This window comes from Ischnura elegans, assembly GCF_921293095.1.
Source record: "Ischnura elegans chromosome 13 unlocalized genomic scaffold, ioIscEleg1.1 SUPER_13_unloc_1, whole genome shotgun sequence".
In the NCBI taxonomy this organism is placed as follows: domain Eukaryota; kingdom Metazoa; phylum Arthropoda; class Insecta; order Odonata; family Coenagrionidae; genus Ischnura; species Ischnura elegans.
Genome location: NW_025791657.1, coordinates 13933887 through 13955452, shown reverse-complemented (window position 1 = coordinate 13955452; position 21566 = coordinate 13933887). Strand labels below are relative to the sequence as shown.

The window sequence follows — 21566 nt, the reverse complement described above, 5'->3', positions numbered from 1 at the left end:
ATACTTTTGGTGGTGGGTCTTCAGTCTCTGAGTAATTACCAAAGACATATTACATTCGTGGTCTGTCGTGAGGGGGTAGGGTGAGCAGTCCCAGAATATGAGGGTGCACTACCTGATAGATTGATCTCGGGCGTGATTCGCGATGGCGGATAAACGAAATTGTCTATTTTGGTGGGCCTTTGGTGCGTTTCCATTCTGCATTTCAAGGAAATATGTATCCGAGACATCGGAAATAGGTGCGAGGGTTCTGGCAAAACACGGCATAGTGACACTTTTGTGACTTTGTCGTGTTCTGCAATAATCCTGTGGCAAGGAGACAGACGACCCCATATGAAAGGCCAAGTGCCATTCAGATATAAAGACGAATATACCGAGTCGAATGCTCTTGCGGAGACTCATGCATGTGCCAAACATCACGAGCCTTGAAATGCAGAATGAAAGAACACCAAAGAGCTACCAAGAATAGATAATTTCGTTTATCCGCCATCGCCGAGCATGTATGGGGAAGGCCAATGCACAACGTGTAGTTCGGAAACTCATCACCAGACAGAAGCAATAATTTCCCCGGCTGATTAAAGAGGCTATCGAAATAGCCAAAACACCAAGCTTCAACAGGGAGGACAGCTACTCGCTCTCCAACGCCTCGAAGAAACTCTTCCCCAAACCAGCCAATTGCCATAGCTTGCCGCACCAGCGCTGTCGGTTCGCTGCCTGTTTATTAATTTTATGTTACTGCTGACATTTAACGTGTATGATCTACGTATATGTAATACTAACATTCTACGGAAGACACCAGTACATATCAATTTTCATTTGACCCCCTGGTTTGGAAGTTAGCAGAGGTTTGCGTTGTATGCAACACATCCGTTAATTTTAGTGGTATAAACAGCTTGTTTTCGACTAACTACTAGTGATAGATGTGGCTTCTTCATATCAAGATTATTGTTATAGGAACAAAAACTACGGTAATGCCAAGCGCTCAAATTAATGTATTGGTCTCTCCTTGTACTATCGGCGGCGGGTCTTTCGTCCCCGCGTAATAACCAAGGACATATTACATTCGTGGTCTGTCGTCAGGGGTTAGGGTGAGCAGTCCCAGATTATGAGGGTCCACCACCTGCTAGACACACGCCCGGGGTCGATGGAAAAATATCTTCCCCGCTCATGTCCCGCACACAGTGGCAGAAAAATTTTGACGCTCCCCCAGTTCAAGGTTTACAGTCACCGACTGCGTTCGCCGGGGATGCATATGTTGTGTTGACATTTAGTCATGAAGTTTAGCAGCAACATAAGCAAGTATATATGTCGAATAAGCAGTCATGGAGAAAAGGCGGCAGTGATTCGAGCAGATATGAGCCTATCCCTGGGCAAGATAGGCCAACTAGATGACACACAAAGCCTTTGGAAATGCCGTGATTTGGCAATGGGAGGCTTCTAAATATGCCTCGCATCATCTGGAGGAGAAGGCAGCGGCTTATCTTGATATGAGTAAAGGCAGGGGCCACGGTGATCAGTACAGCGACACTCATTTCAGTGCAGGCGTGAGAACGTTTACTTGAACGGCTGTAATACTGCGATGAGGAAGGCAAGGGGAAACAACCACATTATTATCCCGAGGAGTCACCGTCTCTCCAACGTTAAATTATCACTCACAATGGAATTCCATAAGGTAAAACATTCCGGCGGTAAAACTAGTCCCCCATTCTGATGTCCGGGAGGAGACTGCCCGAGAGGTTTTAATGGCCACCTGCGTTAAAGTTTTGAAGATAGATATAATGGCGGAACAAATTGTCGCACAGCTCATCAGCGTCTGAATGCTGGCAGTTCAGGAACCACTTGTCTCCCAAAAATTCTTAGCATTTAGCGTTTTCGAAGTCTACCTTGTTCGTACTTCGCGGATGGCGGATAAACGAAATTGTGTATTTTGGTGGGCCTTTAGTTCGTTTCCATTCTGCATTTCAAGGATGTATGCGTCCGAGACATCGGAAAAAGGTGCAAGGGTTCTGGCAAAACACGGCATAGTGACACTTTTGTGACTTTGTCGTGTTCTGCAAGAATCATGTGGCAAGGAGACAGACAACCCCATATGAAAGGCCTAGTGTCATTCAGATATAAAGACGAATATACCGAGTCGAGTGCTCTTGCGGAGACTCGTGCATGTGCCAAACATCACGAGCCTTGAAATGCATAATGAAAGAACACCAAAGAGCTACCTAGAATAGATAATTTTCTTTATCCGCCATCGCCGAGCATGTATGGGGAAGGTCAATGCACATCGTGTACTTCGGAAACTCATCACCAAACAGAAGCAATAATTTCCCCGGCTGATTAAAGAGGCTATTGAAATAGCCAAAACACCAAGCTTCAACAGGGAGGACAGCTACTCGCTCTCCAACGCCTCGAAGAAACTCTTCCCCAAACCAGCCAATTGCCATAGTTTGCCGTACCTTACCATAATCAAGCCTTATATAAGACTGCAAAACATCTGCATCCGTCATTTCACACCTGACGACGCCTGCAGCAACGCTGGCGAAACTATCGTTGAACGAGGAATCGGCGCTGAGGGCAAGTCGGAAGCCAAGCTGCACCAAGAGGCTAATATTACTTGGACTGTTCTCTCCCTGTTACGGAAGCGGCTTTCTCCGCTCCTTACTTGTTGGACCACAGCCAGTAAACAGGTGGGGGACTGCGCTGTCGGTTCGCTGCCTGTTTATTACTTTTGTTTTACTGCTGACATTTAACGTGTATGATATACGTATATGTATTAATAACATTCTACGGAAGAAAACTGTACATATCAATTTTCAATTGACCCCCCGGTTTGGAAGTTATCAGAGGTTTGCGTTGTATACAACACATCCGTTAATTTAAGTGGTAAACACAGCTTGTTTTGGGCTAACTACTAGTGATAGATGTGGCTTCTTCATATCAAGATTATAGTTATAGGAACAAAAACTACGGTAATTCCAAGCGCTCAAATTAGTGAAACTTTAATTTACGCGCATAAAACGGGTACTTTTGGGGAAAAATATTAAGAACTGGAAATACTATGACACCGAAAATTTTTTGTGACACGCCGACACAGAAATAAATTCTCTTTCGTATGCTTTTTGTTGCATTGAAGTTAATTGATTCGTTTAGACGCTACAGCTCCTCAAACTCGGGTATCTTGCTTTTTTACAGACAGTACATGAGCTGGAAAATGATGCAAGACCCTTTGAGAATAATGGTAATAGAATACACGTATCAGGACGTTACATTGTCTCCAGATCGCCCCGTGATTAGGAAGAGGAAAATTCTGGAGCTGCTGAAGGAGAATGAAGAATGTAGCCCGAGGACGTGCAAATGGAGCATGCTATCCCCGGAAACGGTAACGAGGAGGCTGATGAAGATACATAATTCGAATCGATTGATGAAAGAGGACCGCATTCTTTCCAACACAAATGAGACTCCCACTTCTACATAAAAGAGGGAAAATTTGAATGAAGTGCGAGAGCAAACATGAGCAAAAAAGTCTGTTCTCGAGCGATTGCAACTTTTCTAATCAAAGTTGAAAATAAGTCTGTTGCTTTGCCCATCCCTGCCTGATTGTGATAGTGACTCTATTGAAAACTTGGATTTATCTTTTTGAGACTGTGTATGGAGAAACTCCTGAGAATATTCAGAGTATTGGTATATTTTTAGTGAAAAACATAGTACCTGGGTGCAATGTACAATCCATCCAGACATTGTCCAAGTGTCATGGTCATTGTATGCAGGGACTGTACGTTAAACCTCATGCAGGCAAGCCTGATATTTTTACATGGCTGGGCACTTGGCGTACTTTAACCACGATTTTATATGATAACACTCGATTTTTGTTAAAATATATCTTTCTATGTAGAAATTACTTGAAGCTGGTACATTCATAGTTGAGACTGATATGTCGGTACAGATTTGATACACAGCCGGTTGTGCGGCATAATTTATAGGCCATAGGTGTTGAGTTCCTATTGTCGATCGTAAAAAAATCTGCTACAATACTTCGAGCTTTAAAAAATCACACTGTAGACAGTTAAAGTAAAATATAGGAAAGCACGAGGCCAATTTAGACCAGAATGTAAGTACAATGATGAAATCCTTGGTTTTCGAAGACCGGCGAACTTATTCGCCAACAAGCTACATAGCTCGAGTGTTAATAGTTTGTATTTGCATCCTGCCGTATATGCAACACACAAATTCACTGTTGTGTCACCGCGCAGTCTGGCGTACAGGGAAATGAAAAGTCAAAGCAGCGACCCCTTTTGTTTGGTGCAAGCCGGCCAAATTGCACTGCGGGAAAATAAATAATACTCGATAATACGAGCGAAAATTTCGCACCTTCAAGGTATGAATCTAGGAATTAGTACTTTAAGGAAACGGTATAGTTGGGTTTCAAAGAGAGACAAATTGTAACATACTTTTAAAAGTACTTTCTCTGTACTTTTTCTTTTGCAAAAATACACAAAACATATGAATAGATTACAGACATGAGAGTTTTGTACCACTAGAATTGTTAATGGCATCTGTTAATGGATAATGGCACGCAATTCACAAAACTCCTTTAAAGATAATACCAAAAGTAACATTTTTGTTTAATATTATTCATACTTCTAAGGTTTTATTTTTAATATTTTTGCGTAGTTATGTTTCTTTTCTTTGGTTTAGTTATGGGTTTCATGGGTTTTTAAACTTTTTTTTGAAGTTTACAATAGAAAATTGTGTGGAGTCGATATACTTCCATATGAAAAAATCGAAACTTATAAGTGAAATTAAAAGTTAAATAGTGCAATTTAACACTTTGCGTGCCATGGACGTAATATTTCGTCCTGCTAATCCTTCTGAGGATTGCCATGGACGTAAGATTACGTCTTTCCATTTAATTGGCTTTTTATGGGTGAAGCCGTAATATTTCGCCCGTGGTACTTTCCCAGTTTACTGCTTAGTGGTTCTGTTTTTTTTATTCAACTGCTTGATATAAAAAGAGTTAATTTTATGTCTTGAGGACGAAAAGCCCTCTATAGCCACCGGAATCATCATCTTTGGCCACTTAGTGTGAAAATTCTTTGGGCCAATCGAATTGTTCGTTGAGGGTGCATTGACCCTTTTTGTCATCCAGGATTTATAACGCTTTGCTTGGAACAATGCTTTTTTATGATTTTCATGCTTTAAATAGTTCAAATTGATTGTTTTAAAAAATTATTATTCATGTTATGGCGGTACATCTTATGTTGCAACTTTTTTATTTTTCGAAAACAGTAGGTTTTCTGTTTTAAATTATATATTTAAAAATTAGCAATAAATGTTATTCAACTCATTCATAAATAAGAGCAAAGTCCATTTTTATTGAAATGCACATCGATATAAATATATTTTTGATGCTAATGTTTTAAAAAAAAATTACCATTATGGTAAAAATGGCTGGAAATTTCAGTAGGGCTTTAAATTTAGCAGCCGGCACTCAAAGTGTTATGATTAAGATTTTGTTTTTCATCTGACCCCAGTGATTCAACGTTTAAAATGATACATCACGTATCACTGTATGTGCAGTAATAACGGAACACATGCAGAGTGACAGAAAAAACCTTTCTATAATAATACATGTATTAAGGATTTATTTTTGACTTAACTTAGTAAGAGACGTGAAACAACATAAACGATACTGATGGTCGTCAATGGGACAGTAAGGAAGAAACGCTAAAGTTCACACATTAAATATGTTATTTTTTCAAAATTCACAATTAATCATTTGGGAAACAAACCTCGAATGCAAGAGTGAGAACGTGTATTTATTTTTCTTTCCAGTGGTATATGTTCCAACTTTATGCTACCTTTATCACTAATTTAAATATACAAAAGAAGAAAGGTCTGCAGGTTTTAATAATGAACATGACAATGCATTTCTTATTGCAACTTTTATGTCAAATTAATAGGTAAATAGTAAAATTTGCGGTTGAGGTTGTATTTAACGTCAGAAGCTGGTGAGACAAAGTTAAACATGATACCTGGTATTTTATTATAGGTGCAGTATTAATGGAGCACATGCGGAAGTTCTGAAAAAGACCTTTCTATAACAATACATATGATTCAATGACTTACATTGTCACCTAATAATTAATCTCTTAATGCAGCTCACCACTTTTGACCCAATACTGACTTCTTCATATTCCACTCCTACTTAAGACCTCAAACTCAATCCTACATTAGCTACATTAAGTCTTAAAGAGATGAATTCCCTCTCAGGTATAAAAACAAAGTAGGCAAAAAGATAAGTAAGTAAAATACACATCAGAAACTATTCTTGGAACAATTTCTGATGTTTGCAACTACTAATACTGCCAACCTGTGCAAAATCCATGGGTAGACCATGAAGTCTCCTCTTGTTAGTCCAACAATCACACGCTTTATTCTCAATGAGGTTGATTTTTATCAAACTTGAGGACTTGGTCCACTTCAGGGATATCACCAGTTGTCAGGGGCAGATCCAGGATTTTTTCTGGGGGTCAAAGGTTTCTGACATCTTCTCATCTATGACATTAAAAACGAAATAAAACAATTACTGTAGGAAATATTCCCTTTTTTATATGAAATTTATTAATATAAAACTGAAATGATTAAGGCTCCGAAATACACAAAAAAACAAACCTTATAACTGTACTAAAAATATTTTCTATTTCTTAAGCATCTGGGAGGGGCGGCTCTCCTAAATCCACCAATGCCAGTGGTAGTGGGAATATCTGTCTGATGAGAATGAAAATTGATTGCTGATATTGTAAAAATGGAAAATTATTGGGGTCGTCATTCTTGGTCGAATATTTCTTCTCCAACATTGTTGGCTAAATCAACATTAAACCAAACATTTGCTATTTCCAATAATTAAATCTCCACATGCACCTTTTCAGCCATGGAAATCATTGGTTTTACTTGATAGCCACAATAACAGCCAGTTTTAACTTAACCATGCATTATAAAATCCAACTTTGGGACTAAACCAATGCTATCCTTTATAAATATCTGGTTTAATCAGACGTTATAGAACAGCTCTTTACCTGACAACGTTTACGTCCCATGGTAATGCCGTAATCATGCTGCTGATACATTGAAACACAATCGTTCTGTTTGATACCTGTCTCTGTAAGATGAGGCCTACATGAATATTGCACCATACTTCTAAATCATCCATGCATAAGACAAAATTTATCTTTCAAATCCAAGGAACTGCAGACAAAAATTTGAAAATGATGGGAAGCCTTCAATCATATACAATAGCAATTGACTTTCCGGGCTAAAAAAAACACGTTAAGCCAGTCTACAATTCATTTTTTTAATGAAATAACATCGACGATGTTTTTTTAAATAATGAAGAATCCTCTGTAATAGCAAAACCTTTATGTGACGAAAACCATTGGTGTAATTTTGAACCCAGGATTTTACATTGCATTGACAAGGGGAGAAAAATGGACTTATTAGAACAGTTTGAGATTGTGAATTGCCCCACTAAACTTTGTAATGACCATATGTTCCCCTCCCAGTCACCATTACTTAACGTCACACTACCATCCCCCTACGACCCTCAGCCTTGATTCCCTCATGTCTTTTAAACCTTTTGAGAACCCCTCCTCCCTTTATCTTTTTTCCTTGTCATTTATCCCATGCAAGCCAACCCAAGGTCCCCCCCCACTCCTTTCTTCAAGAAACAGCTTTACCCGTCATCAATGTTCCTTCCCAGCCGCCCCTTTTTTTCGGTTCCCCCCCTTTCCACCCACGAATACCTATTTAAGAGCATGCCTCCCATCTAATTGTACCTGATGATAACACTAGATGTTGAAACCCGGGTCGTGCTATTTAAAGTAAAGTGAGGAATAAAACAAAGTTATTTTATTTCATTCAAATGAGGTTTTAGATTTCTAAAGGGCGATATCTATTTTTTGAAATTAAATGAAAAGTGAAAATTTTCAAGCCTGTGATGGCTAAGTATGAATTCTGGGAAAAGCCCGTTTGACATCATTCTGGTTCCTGCTGCCGCTGTGTGAGGCCTCATTGGTGCGAGGCAATGAGCTATGATGAAGGGTGCTAGCAGAGTCCCCTTCTGGCAGGTAGTGCTTGGCTTAAATAAACATCAATGGCTTCAATAACTATTATGTTATGTTTATTATTATGAAATATTAGTTAGAAATAAATATTGGTTTTAGCATAAGCTTTTTTTACTTATCGGCTGGTGTACTAACACCCCCTGCCAAACACCTTTTTATGCGACTTACAGGGGAAAGTAGATCTTGATGTAGATGTGTGCGGCGCTGACAGTAGATGTCATTCAGAAATGAATTATTGCAAGATTATTGATTTTAAATCTGCAGTTTATTCTATGATAGATTTATTTTATATATAGTTATAAAAAGTGTTTATTTCTGACGCATGCGTTTACTGCACTCCAAATCTTAATCGTCTCGACCTCTTGGCAACGCGTTAAATAATAATACTCTTCGAATTTGAGTCACCGTATTCCTAACGGCAATACCTGTAAAGTATGTTTCCCTCAAAGCCATATTTATAAACTGTACTATTGGATGGTACTCACTAAAACGACTTCTTTTAACCTCAAAAGTGTTGTATTTCCCCTTATTTTCATTGGCTTCTGCACAAGGGGTCTTTGCTGCACCGGCTGGCAGCTAAAATCGTTAACTCCCGCATCCTAAGGGATAAGCCGTTATACTCATATGACTCAAATTACCAATGATGTTATGCATAGGATGCACTTCGGTGTGATTGCACTTGCGGTTGGACACAGTCGAAGGTGGTCACGCACTAAAGATTCAACCAGGAGGAGGCGACAGAAAATATCCAAGAAAGATTATGATGGGATGAGATGGATAAGCAGGATACAAAGAATATAAGGAATAAACACACGTGGAGATAAGCAGAACATCGACACATCAACGAAGGATGGAATCTTCTCAAATGGGAGTCTCCAACGTCGTTATCATATTCAAAGGTGACGTTTTCGAGTCGGCAGTCTGACTGTATTGCATTTGGAGAAGTCGACTGAGAGAGTATAGTGAACTTGCATTTCTTAGAGGAAAGGAGGGAAGGGAGTGTGGAAAGAAACCCGGCTTCGTCATTCATACGAAAGGCACGGTAGGTATCAAGGCTTTAAGTTCCATCCGAGGGACGGAATATCATAATTAAATTTCTTCCTGAAAAGTAACCAAGTAGAGAAGTAGGAATTTCCTGAAATAATTCCGCCAGCGTTTGCTTTTGCTACAGAATCTGCTGGCACGACTTCTTCCTCATTTTTTTATCAAAGTAACTTTTCAATCATTTTCACCACGCATTTTTCATCATCTTATTTATAAACATAGATTTTCATATACAACTTGACGAGTTTCGTATTTGTCAGGCGTGGATAGGATTACTAACCAATGGTAGATTTTAGTTTTTCGATGTAGACGTATTAGACTTTAAATCTTTCAGTGACTGGTGCGATACTTGGTAAGTGGTAGTACACTTCAGCTGATGGAATATTTATGTCTTCTTTTATTAATAAACATATATTTTACTACGATGTAGCCTAGATATAGGGTAATGACGTCTTGAAAAACGTATATTTGGAAGTGGAAAGTGCGGACAAATTAAGTTTCATTTACGTTAAAAAAAAAATGGCACCCATAAGTTTCAGCTTGATAGCATAAAAATTTATAATGCCGAATCGTGCTTTAAAATTCGGACGGTATATTTACGACAATAGGGTGGTTTCCTATTATTTTTTTATAGCCTAAATCGAAAGATTATTACTCCTGGAGTACGTATTTCATGCATTTAGATTTTTAAATGACGTTAATTATTTTTCGAGATTATATGAAAAGTGAAAATTTTCAAGCGCGCGAAAACGTGACGGGTAAGTATTACTACTGGGAATACTCCCATGTGGCATCCTTCTGGTTCCCGCTGCCGCAAGTGAGGTGACCTTGGGGCGAGGCTCTGAGTGTTGATACGACGCAGGATGCTAGCAGGTAGCTGAGCACCCTTCTAGCTGGTAGCGCTTGGCTTAATAAAGGATTATTAATACCTTATCAAACGGAAAAAACTTTCCGACCTTAGCCAGCTATAATAAGTGATTATTAAGAATGTTTCCCTGAGCTCTGTGCCTCATGCATGAATTGGTAATTTCAGATGATGTAAATTTCCTATCTACTCGTATAGAAACTAGGTCCCTGTGACGTCACGTGGAGTGGAATTGCATGGGCGCCAAACTGGCCTTTTTCAAATGAGGATAAAAATTGACCATTGCCATTCGTCTAAACCGGTATTTCTAAAACCAAATAATTTGTATATAATGAATACACTAATGGTAGGTAACGAATCGCAATCAATGCCTTTCGTTTTCTTTGATGAAGGAAACTACCCTATTATCAACTTTACAGGGGCGTCCCTGGTTAAATTTTCAAGTTCCTAGGGCATTACCTTTGGATATAGGTTACATTAACTAGTCGTTGTGATGAGTTATAAAGTTAAAGGGAGATTCTAAAATTTCAATTTGCTAAAAATGGTTTGCAGTGACACTCTCTTAAGCTAACCCATAATATTTGCGCAGTTAAAATAAATTTCAAATACCGATACTGCAAATTAAAATATTAAACCATTGAGGTTATATATCTTGGTTGTTTGCATTCTAACGAAGAAATGCCGATTGAAACTAAAAGCTAAGATGCAATTGGATACTTTATTTAATTATTATTTGGACTAATCTAATCCCTGTCGCAGACTAATGAATAATCACCCCAAGCCAAACACCCTAGTGGTTGCTTTCTGGAACCTATGTATGCATAGAAAAAATAAGTCATACATCAATCGGAGGGAACACTTAACGTGTGGAAAATTAGAATGGAAACTTGTTGAACTAATGGAAAAATTATTCGTGGTTTTTGTAGACTATGGAATGCAGGGAAAATTCTCAAATGCATTAGGGTCGTGATAATTCGTTCTATCATCTGCTGTACATTAGGCCGGCCCTTATTTTTCAGAATTGCGAAAAGTTATGTTTTCCAAGTCTCAAAATGAGGTTTACATTCACGTGTTAAAATTTGATTACTTTAAAATAACGGCAACCCGTCCCCAAGGGCCCTAAGTACTGAGGACCCTTAATTGAGTTTTTTTGGAGCAAAAAAGTGCTGTTTCTATGTAAAGTGTGAAAGTAAAGACCTTCGGTGCCCATTTTCTATTTGGTTTGACCTATCTCTAAGCGTTTAGGAGATATCGTCCGTCGTAATGCAATCCACCCCCCCACGGCGCCACCCCGCACCGCAGCGCCGCTGAAGTACGGCCCGCACCACTTACTAAACTCAATTAAGGGTCCTCAGTACTCAGGGCCCTTGGGGCTAAGGTTGCCGTTATTTTAAAGTAACCAAATTTTAACATGTGAATATATACCTCATTTCAATCATTTTGAGACTAGGAAAACATAACTTTTCGCAATTCCGAAAAATAAGGGCCGGCCTAATGTTCATCATTGCTGCGTTTTCATTCAAACCGCGCATCACCGAAGAGTTCTCCCAATCCTCGAATACTGCTCCATTATTTACTCCTATACCTGTCCCTCCAACCTTAAAATTCTTGAACATTAATTCCGTCTCTCTCTCCCTCGCTCTCCCAGAGATCACTCTCTCACAGACCCCCTACCTTTTTCAACACACTTTCGACCACTCACCCTTCCCTGGATATTTCAGTTCCCATCAGATGATTCAAGAGGCAGCTTTGAAAAGCCATCTTCTGAATCTCTGTTTTATCCTACTTGTAATTTATATTTGTGAAAGCTGAAGACTTAAAGTTTTCTATTCAACGTCAAAGCTCTGCTGGCTGTTTTTGAATAATATAATAATAAATATAAGAAATTCTTTTTGAGGATCGACTTTTAATACAGTAAATAAGATAGACATTATCTTCCATGTAAGCTGAACTTATTTTCTCTCATGCAAACTGAAAGTTCGACCAGAAGTCTCTATTAAGTTTCTGGGCGATATGAATTGTTTGCAGTGGTGTGCTTGTTAAAAAATGACATGACAATTAAACTACACTTTTATGAATTTTGGTGCCTCAAAATGTCTAAAATTCACGTCTACCAAGAAATATTCGTGACGAAATAAAAAAGTTTATTTAAAAATATGCAGACGTCACTTGTAACAAAAAGTACAGAGTGATATTTCACTTGTCAATTAAGCCAGGTGTCAAGGAAAAAGTGTTCCCTCACTGCTAAATTTGCCATGATGTCACTGAGTTTTTGTGCCAGTCAATAGAAGTTTGGTGAGTCCAGCAATCCGTTTCTCATTTCTCTCAAATACTTAAACATTCGCGACAAGCATCATCGTTCATAGAGGAAATGGGGAAGCATTGAGTCCATAAAGGTGGACAGTCCTTGATATCTTATCTCCTCCTCACATTGACTCTGCCTTCACCTGCCTTTTATCACTTATGAGGAAATAATTCACAACATAACTGCATAGGCCACTATATAGAATTGACGAAAAAATATCATCACTATTGGAATTAATATGGAAAATTGGCACAGCTAATGGATATAAGATGACATGTTTTCTTAGGATTACACCATCACTATCAGTGATCATTTAAGAAACAAACCCAGTGGTCACTAACATACTCATAGTACAACGGGGAGTGAAGGATTCTAAAATAATGCTAGGGTCGTTAAATAGTTCCTTAGAATCTCCAATAAACTGCTCTCTTAGTATCAAAATTAATGTTAACCAGAAAAATGCACTCATGAATAGTCAGCTGTAATATTTTCAGATGCATCCATCCCATAAGAAATACAGACATAAATTAAATGATCTTACATCATGTTGCTTTTTTATTCACTTACTCTTACATTTCTTGAACATTAAGATGAAATCCTTCTTTTGTCCTAGCAAAAATTTCTCACACAAGGACTCCAAATACATTCCAACCTGTGAGAACGTGAGTTTTTGCTATAGCTCTTCATTTCTCTTCTTTATGCGGAGGAATTTCACTCTGTTTCTTTATATTCTTCAATCTGTGCATTGTATTCAGCACCATTGGAGCCATTAAGTGTTTCCAAGCCTTGGAATACTTCTAGGTCCATTTGGGCAACACCATTTCCAGGGACTGAGAGCTGGCCTAGAACTGCAATGCACAAAAAGAAGGAATGTATTGGTATTAAAAATGTGTAAGAATAACCCGATGAGTGTTTTTGTTATGGATAAAATTAGCCATAAAATGTAGGAAAACGATATGTAGGTATGGTGACTGCAGTAAGCATACTTACATCTATCTTCCAAGCCTGAAGTTATTCTATTGCTTTTTTGCTTCTCCGATGAGCGAGGATGGTTCTTTTCAACGAGTGGTCATCCATATTTAGAGAGACAGTTCTCGTGCCCACTGCCTGCTCACCTACCATAGTGAACATAGCCACCCAACACAAATCCTCTAGGACATTCTCTTCTTGCGAGGAAACAGTTTTTCACAATGCATCCCTTTCAACCCCAAAGAGAAGACCTTGTGTGATCATTAGGAGTCCACGTATCCATCTGCATCTCTCGAGTCTGCATACATCTGTTAGCCTCTTCTCATATGCACATGTTTCCTTCAATTTATTAACAAAGGATGTCATACTGATCTGTTTCCGTGAGAGCGCATGATCACTCAGCTTTTCAAGCGGAAACACCGCGTCACCATGCCACAGTAATCTGTTGTCAGTGGTAAAGCAGATATACCACAGAAAATTTTTCATGAACACATCCATGTTATTTTTGGAGGTGACATTGCTGTCCCTGGAAAGAAGTAGCATTACTTTAGTAAGCCATTTTTTATATTTCCACAGGTGAAATAAGCTCTTTGAATGTATCACCTAAAGCATTACATTGATTCCCTTCACTTGGGACTTATATTGACTGTGACTGGCCTATTATTTGTTCCTATCCCCTTATCTTCTTACCTCGACCTCCTGCCTCAGCCCTTACGATGCCGAGATTGGAATCCCTCCTTACCTCACTTCCCCGAAACACCGTGCAGACAAAATATCCCATAGGGGACCATTTCATTAGTGCTACGTGAAAAATGTCTCCTGAACTACCCTCCTAGTAAACATACCAAAAGACTCAAGGAGAGCAATAACAGCAGCTTTTTTCTCATGTTAATTGCGTTTGTAAGTGGCCTACATGTATTCATGCAGGAAGGGCTTCCGAAAATTATGGGAAGCAGTGGCATTATTATTCTGCCTAGGCTTGCAGCAGTTAAAATTCATTAGTTACAAGCACCAAATGAACAAAATGAAGACACATAAATACACCATAGTGATAGAGCCCTGGAAGACTATTCTCTAATTCGAAACGTGGTGGCTTTCTGGCAATGAGCTGCTTAACTAAGCTACTAGCTCCCACTTGTATTCCCTAACGCAGAAGCACCGGCGAAAGAGCTAGCAGAAGCTACCGGTAGCTTATGTGGCTCCAACCTGTATTCTCTATGGGATGTGGAGCTACTACTTCCGTGGCTTCAAACTAAATACTATGGTAGAAGAATTTCCATGAAGGGTTCCTTCACAAAGCACACCCTTGGGATTCCGCGCTTCAGCTAGCTTCCATCAAATTACAGGGAAATTCCTAGGAAACCACCGTGAGCCAAGTGGTGCATGTTGCTAATCTCATGTTCTATCCCATCAGTATTTTTCTTGGAACGACATGCGATGGATTGGTAAACAAGAAAGTTTCCAATTATTTTTGTTGTTGCCCATAAATATTTTCTTTGATAAGGTCACGAATGCTGCATAAATTTCTTTTCAACCTTTAATTATTGTATTCTTAACAAAGTAGTGGGAATAAGTGATAAATTTCTTGACTAAACATGTATGTTTCGGAGTGAACTATGAATCACGTTAACTAGTTGATTTCATCACTTGGAGAAATAAAATGCTGCTTCTAATCATTTTATTTCACGTGAAGTCTTACTTTGCATGAAGTCATTACTAAAGTGGAGACAAAACTCGCATTCAGTGATTATTATTTATATTGCGATAAACACTGTTGTAGTGACGGTACAAATTGATGCATTGAAGTGATTACCAATACTAATATATCCACTGCTAAGAGATGGATGTCTTATTTTTGCAAGTGTGTATGCATATATGGTAAACTTTCCTATGCATTTTCAGCAACAATCTTTGTTTTGAAGTGATTTTGTGAAGAGAGTTCAGAGCTGCATAGATGCAGACCATCCAAGAGAAGGCAATCATTATTTTGTATTGCAATGTAAGGTGTTTTATGATAGATATTAATAAATTTCTTGCTCCTCCAATGAATGAATGCATTCATGATCTCATTCTGATTTCATTTGAGTGTCTTAGGCCTTATATACCCATTTAATTTCAGTGCCGGTTGTTCGGGTGGTGTATTTGGTTTGAATTTTGAAAAAGTGTAACCACGGGTATTCATTAAGTCCACGCACGAAGTCATTACAAGAATAATGATAGTACATGACATTAATTGCAATAGTGCAGGGTTGGCTGTTGGCATGTAATACTGATTCATAAAACCTTTTAAAAATTAATGTAGCCATTGTGAGAATGGCACGACAGAGTTTCGTGTCAATATTGTTTGAAGTATATTTTTAGTCTAAAATGAAATAAATAAAAACTTTAAATAAATGATAACTGATAAAAATAAAATAAAATGAAATTAAAAAAATACTACTTATCGTATACACCTGTAATTGCGATATTCTTTTGCAGTGCAAGAAGGAACAATATATGCTCAGAATCAGATGGTAATCAAAATTTTTGTAGCCAAGTGTGACAAATTAGTGAAAAATTCTCAGGAATTAGAACGAAAAAATCCTTGCTTTGGATTTGTGTGTTCGTAGTTAACTTGTATTTTCTCTTCACGATAATTGCATGACCTAGTGGTTATGATTAACATTAGTGACATAAATTGCTCCATTGATTGAAACTATTGAATTGATATGTATGCCACATGGCCAAATACAATTATTTCTACGTATTTTTGTAACAATGAAGATAAAGGCACTCAGCTTTTCATAATTTTTTAGTATGTTAATTTCAACTACAAGAAATGGTCAGCCAAGAACAACATTATGATTTTCCTGCAGGTAACACAATGAAGCGAATTATTTCATTGGTTCTAATAGTAAAAACTAAGTTCACGTGAAATATTTCTCATATTCCAAATCCCGTTTCAGAAAGCTACCAGCAATTTTTGGCCTGAGATAGCTACTCACAGTTAGGGAATACGGTAGGTAGCCAATTGTGGTAGCTAGTTTGAAGCTACCAGAACAGGAGCTTTGAGTTAGTGAATAGACCCCCTGAACCCTGCAGGGCCATTCTGCTAAATGAGGCCATTCTATGCACTGGGGCCATACATGAAGCTGGCCATAAGTTTCGTATGGCCTGACCCGAAATTTTGTCCTACACTGATTCCACTCTCAAGAGGCTATATCGTATGGCCCGGCAAAAGTTCTTAACGCCCTTTCTGCAGGCGAGCATAAAAATTATAATTAGTAAAATAAGTTCTTTTAATTTTTTATTAACACTAGTCATATTCTGAGAAGGAAGTTTGTTTCAACCTGGAGAAAGAATTAATGGGTTGTACGCTGACTGCGAGAAAAACATTTTTCAACGTTTGACCATTGCTCAACTACCAACACCAGTCGCTCAAAATTTTGATTGCTATCTGGGTAGATCCCGAGTGGCTTTCCCTCAATGCAGGGACTGCTAAAGCGGCTTAAGTATCCCCGGCCTTCCCTCACGGCCTCCCGCAATTTTCTTTCCTCCTGCCCATTTCGTTTTGTTTCCTTCCCGCTCCACGCTATGAACGCATTTGGGCACCATGACAATGGCCCCTATGTCGGCCCATCCTTTGATAAGAAAGACAGAAGGGTTTGACTGGATTTTAAGGGTTCATTCCATGCAAGACACTCGGCCAGGCTAAAGGTAAGAGTATTTCTTGGTTCTATCCCTTACAGGGTGGTAGCTAAAATCAAGTACTCCCGCAGCTAATCGGTAGAACTCTAGTCATTTTCTGAGATGAAAGTTTGTTCCAACCTGGAGAGAAATTAATTCTATAGTCCTTGACCAAAATGGACTCTTATTAAAGGGTAAATTTGGCCTTTCTTTAAACACTGTTCTGGTGGCAGATGCTGGAGAACTTCAAAAAAGTGAGGAGCGAAAGTCACTTACCAGAAGAAATTTGCACGGTACAACAATTATAATATTCGTGAGTTATACATGTAAGGAATGGACTTAGAACGTGAGATCCCCTTAGTTGTAACCCCCTTCCTCTCCTTCTAGTGGTGTAACTATTGCCTCATGGGTGCAATCATGGTGCAATCCAGCCAATGCACTAAATCTTAAGATGAAATTGAAACTAAAAGTTTGATTTATCAATTTTATTATCGGAGGCTTAAGTTTAGGTAACTATAAAATTATAATATCAATATGAAATTATCATTTCATTCATTGATTTCTGGACGGCATTTGTCCTTTATGCATAAAAATCATGTGTGGCAGCTATTTTAGAATGATATAAGGCAAGTAAAAGTATATGTAAAAAAATCTAACAATTGTTGACTATGGGTAATGGCCACGCTCATGTCAACAAATCAACCAGATTCATTTCAAATGCTCGGAATTTTTGCAATTTCGTGTCATGAGGATCTCATCAACAAAGTGTTTCTAAATGCGATGAATAACCACATAAAATCATAAATATAGAGTGAGCGAACAATAATGGCTAAGACGTGGATGATGCAAGCTTCCTAATTCATAATCAAACCGCTGGTGCTCTGTATTCACTCAAATCCATTGACTGTCAACAAGTTAGCAAGCAAATGCCCTTTGAATGTAAACCAATTCCATTTCCAATTTGTGTTTCATTTGGATTGATGATTAACAAATCACAAGGTAAGTGTTTGCGGCCTTATTCAAGAAAACCCACATTTTTATCGTGGCCAGTTAATCAAAATTTTTCTGAGAAAGAAAAGCATGGTACAATAGAAATAAAATAGAGTAAATTAAATATACTTTCCATATTTTTTTAAATTGGCTCATTTTAACCTCTTTTGAAATTGAAAAAAGCCTTTCAAAGAGGTCTAATAAAATTTTTCCATTGTGCCATCCTGCAATGTTTTATTTTGTCTCAGTCCCACTTTCTTTAGCAAATCATGTACCAATGATTCTAAAGTATTTATTTTTTTATTTTAATGGGCTCCTGGTTCCGCTGAATTATGTGCAGTGTTCTCATTACCAAAGTCACTCCTAGTACCTAAAAGATTAGTTAAATTAATAGATCAGTAGCTCTCACAAATAAAAATACCAAATATTCATTTTAAATATGTGCTCTTGACCAGGGAACCATGCTAATCACTGAATGAACCACTAAATACTTTTTCAAAGAAAGGGAATAAAATAATTTTAAATTGCTCAACATAATAACCTATGAGACAAAATTTAATTTTATCGTACACAAAACCCCTGAAACAGACATAAACTTGAATCACATGTAGTTAGTTGACAGTCCACAGTCTCACAGCCATACTGCAATTCCTGGCAGCACCACCCATCATTTCTCTGATGCCCCAATTCTAATCCCACAAATCCAATCAAGATGGCCAATTAAAATATTGATAAAACGTATTAGCCTCTGTGGGTATCTTACTGTCAAGGAATGTTCCCTCGCTTTCTCGTGTATGGAGCTCATTGGCAGAAGATGCAGGTATTGAGGGCAAAGTCCTCCTCCTCTGGATCTTTCTACTGTCAGTTTCGGCTGGCATAATTCTCTTACAAAAAGGTTAATGCATTGGTTTCGATGGCTAACTTTGCTGAAAAATGAAGAAAATTCATTGCTAAAGAATGAGAACTCATCTCTGGAAGCTAAGGAGGAAAGTTTGGAGGCTAAAATAAAGGAACTAGAAGAAACTATTCAGGATGGAATGGATGGATGTGGAATTTTCTTCTCTAACTGATACCCTGACCAATTTAGAAGGAGAACTGAACGATAAAAACCAAATTATTGCTAGAATGGAGATTGAAAATCTACAAGATGAAATCTTAGACGGCATAACCCTCTCTTCATGAACATTGTCCTCACTGTAAGGGATATATCTTTGTGCCCTTAACTCATATCCCCTTTCTCCCTGACTCAGCCACTGCATTTGAACAGAGTACTCTGCTTCCTTTAATTTTGTTTTCCCCTGTTGAAGCAATCTGGAATGAAGAATAGAGAGATAATTCACTTTATAGATACTTAAGAAGTTTTTCTGGTCATGAAAGCTTTCATAGGTATGTGCTCAAACAGCCTTTACAGATAGGGATGATTGTGACCAAGGAGACGAGTAGGCTTGCAAATTTTGCAGCGAGTGGTATTCGAGTTCCAAGAATAAAGTGGATTGGATACAATGTTTGAACTGCAAAGAGTGGGCTCAGTGTCGTGTTCTAATTGTGAAGAAGATGACAATTTCTTTATGATTGCTGTACACAAGTTAATATCCAGCCTCACATATAGCAAATTTACTATTACATGTTTAGAAATATCACACCTTTTTAAAGTGTGTTTATAAAATTAATCTTTCAAAATTGTACAATAAAGGTTTTGTAAATGCAATTTCAATGGGTGTCTGTTTTGCCCCATCTTTGAGGCAAAATCTCCATTTTGTCAATGTTTGAAGAAAATCATAAATATATGGAATCACTTTCATAAAATGCATTTACATTTATGTGCTACACCCTTTCTGCATAAATATTACTGTTAACCACATTTAAAAGAATATTAGCCACAGCGGGTCAAGTTTTAAATGAAAAATGGACAGCGGAAATAGTAATGTAGCTAGTTCGAGAGTATTAAATAATTCTACAGAAAAATTCTACGCCGGAAAAAATCAATTTCATGTTATTATATCCAAGATGAATCAACTGATATTCTCTATCGAATTTCAATTTGATAACTAATGGAACACTTTTGAAGTTCCTACCGGTTATGTTTTCAAACATCATACTCTACTACTCACAGGAATTGATTTATTTAGTTTGGAAAAGTATATCACTACATGAATGTAATCACTTTTTTCTTATAATTATCACAATTGATCTCACAAATTAGTAGGCATTCGTTGAGGCTTTCCAGAGGCTGGAAGAGAATTATAAGATGACGAATTAAATTACCATATCTAAAAAATAATATCACCAAATTGGTATTGGATTGTTAAGTCTGGCATTTTATGTTCCAGGAAAGTATACGATTTATAGGATACTAGTTCACTGATAGAAAAGGATACTAACATAGTGAACACACGAAAACAATTATACTTCAGGTCGTAATCAATTTGCATGATGTGCAAAACAGTTTACGGATCATGTATGATTTGCTATGCACACGACGAAGGAAATCGAAATAGTTGAAAAACTGTTTGGATGGCTTAGTCCGAGTAGTTGTGATGAAAATTAGTTCCTTCAAAACTCAAGGGAAGTAGCAATTAGCACTCAATCCTCCGTCATCATGTGGATACGTCACAAACATCGATTCCACAATGATAAATCAATGAAGTTTATGAAATTAGTATTCTCAAATTCAGGCAAACTACGTTGCATTAAAGAGTGACCATTCTTCTCACCAAGTTTACGAAAAAAGTCCAGTCTCAACTATAAAAATATCTCTTTAAAATTCCAGACAAAAAATTGTTTCTAATGGATCCGATACACCTTTCTTTCGAAGGCTTGAGGAATTTCTATGTTCCAAAAACAACGCTAACGCCTTTAATACACCAGCATTAAACAATAACATAAGAAACCACGTACCTCAATTCGAACCAAGCCCGAAATCATTTGTCCAAGCAAATATTCATGCCTTTCGCTCACATCAAAAATTTCGACGGGGTCATCACATTTGTGCAATCAAAGCCTACGTAGAGAATGAAATAAACAATTTGACAAATTGACTAATGCTTGACCTTGACCATGAACTTGTCACGAAGCAGTTCCCTCCTCCGATCTTTAGTGACCATACATAGATCTGACCGACTTCCGGGACGATAATGCATGTTCACTCGGCTTGTGACGTCACTGTTGGGAATCCAGATGTTTCCCAAGTTTTAATACCTGTAAAAAAACTAATCAATTTCCCGATCAGCAAACTCATACATAATTACTGAAATGGCTTCTAAGATACTATGACTTTAGCACCTTGCCTCTTGGTTTTAGCGAAAGGTGAACAAAATTACTATTGTTATCAAACCGAAGGTAACGCTATTTGAAGGCTTGTTATAATATGAGTTCCTTATAGTACATTTATTGACGTCATTATAAAATGAAATATGGCTCTTGAAGTCCAGTATTATTTCTTATTTCTTGCATCCTGTTCTTATTTCCTGGCGCAAGGGATAATTAAGGTGACGTAAAATATATTTTGGTCTCCTATTAATCGACATCCTTTTTACTAACAAATTGTAGCTTTTAAAAATTATTTTAATACTTTTCCGAAACTGAAGAGTATATTGCCTTCGAAAAAATATTTCAT

At 37.8% G+C, this 21566-nt stretch overlaps 2 long non-coding RNA genes across 2 annotated transcripts; both read right to left on the bottom strand.

The window, feature by feature from the left end:
* Nucleotides 1-12852: 12852 nt before the first annotated feature.
* Nucleotides 12853-18075, bottom strand: LOC124172265. Its single transcript, XR_006868111.1, has 2 exons — nt 13316-18075; nt 12853-13173 (listed from the first exon to the last, which is right to left on the bottom strand). It is a non-coding gene; the product is annotated as an uncharacterized LOC124172265 (long non-coding RNA).
* A 178-nt stretch (nt 18076-18253) lies between these two features.
* Nucleotides 18254-21056, bottom strand: LOC124172264. The gene is made up of 3 exons (XR_006868110.1): nt 20849-21056; nt 19146-19261; nt 18254-18320 (listed from the first exon to the last, which is right to left on the bottom strand). It is a non-coding gene; the product is annotated as an uncharacterized LOC124172264 (long non-coding RNA).
* Between the last annotated feature and the right edge of the window lie 510 nt (nt 21057-21566).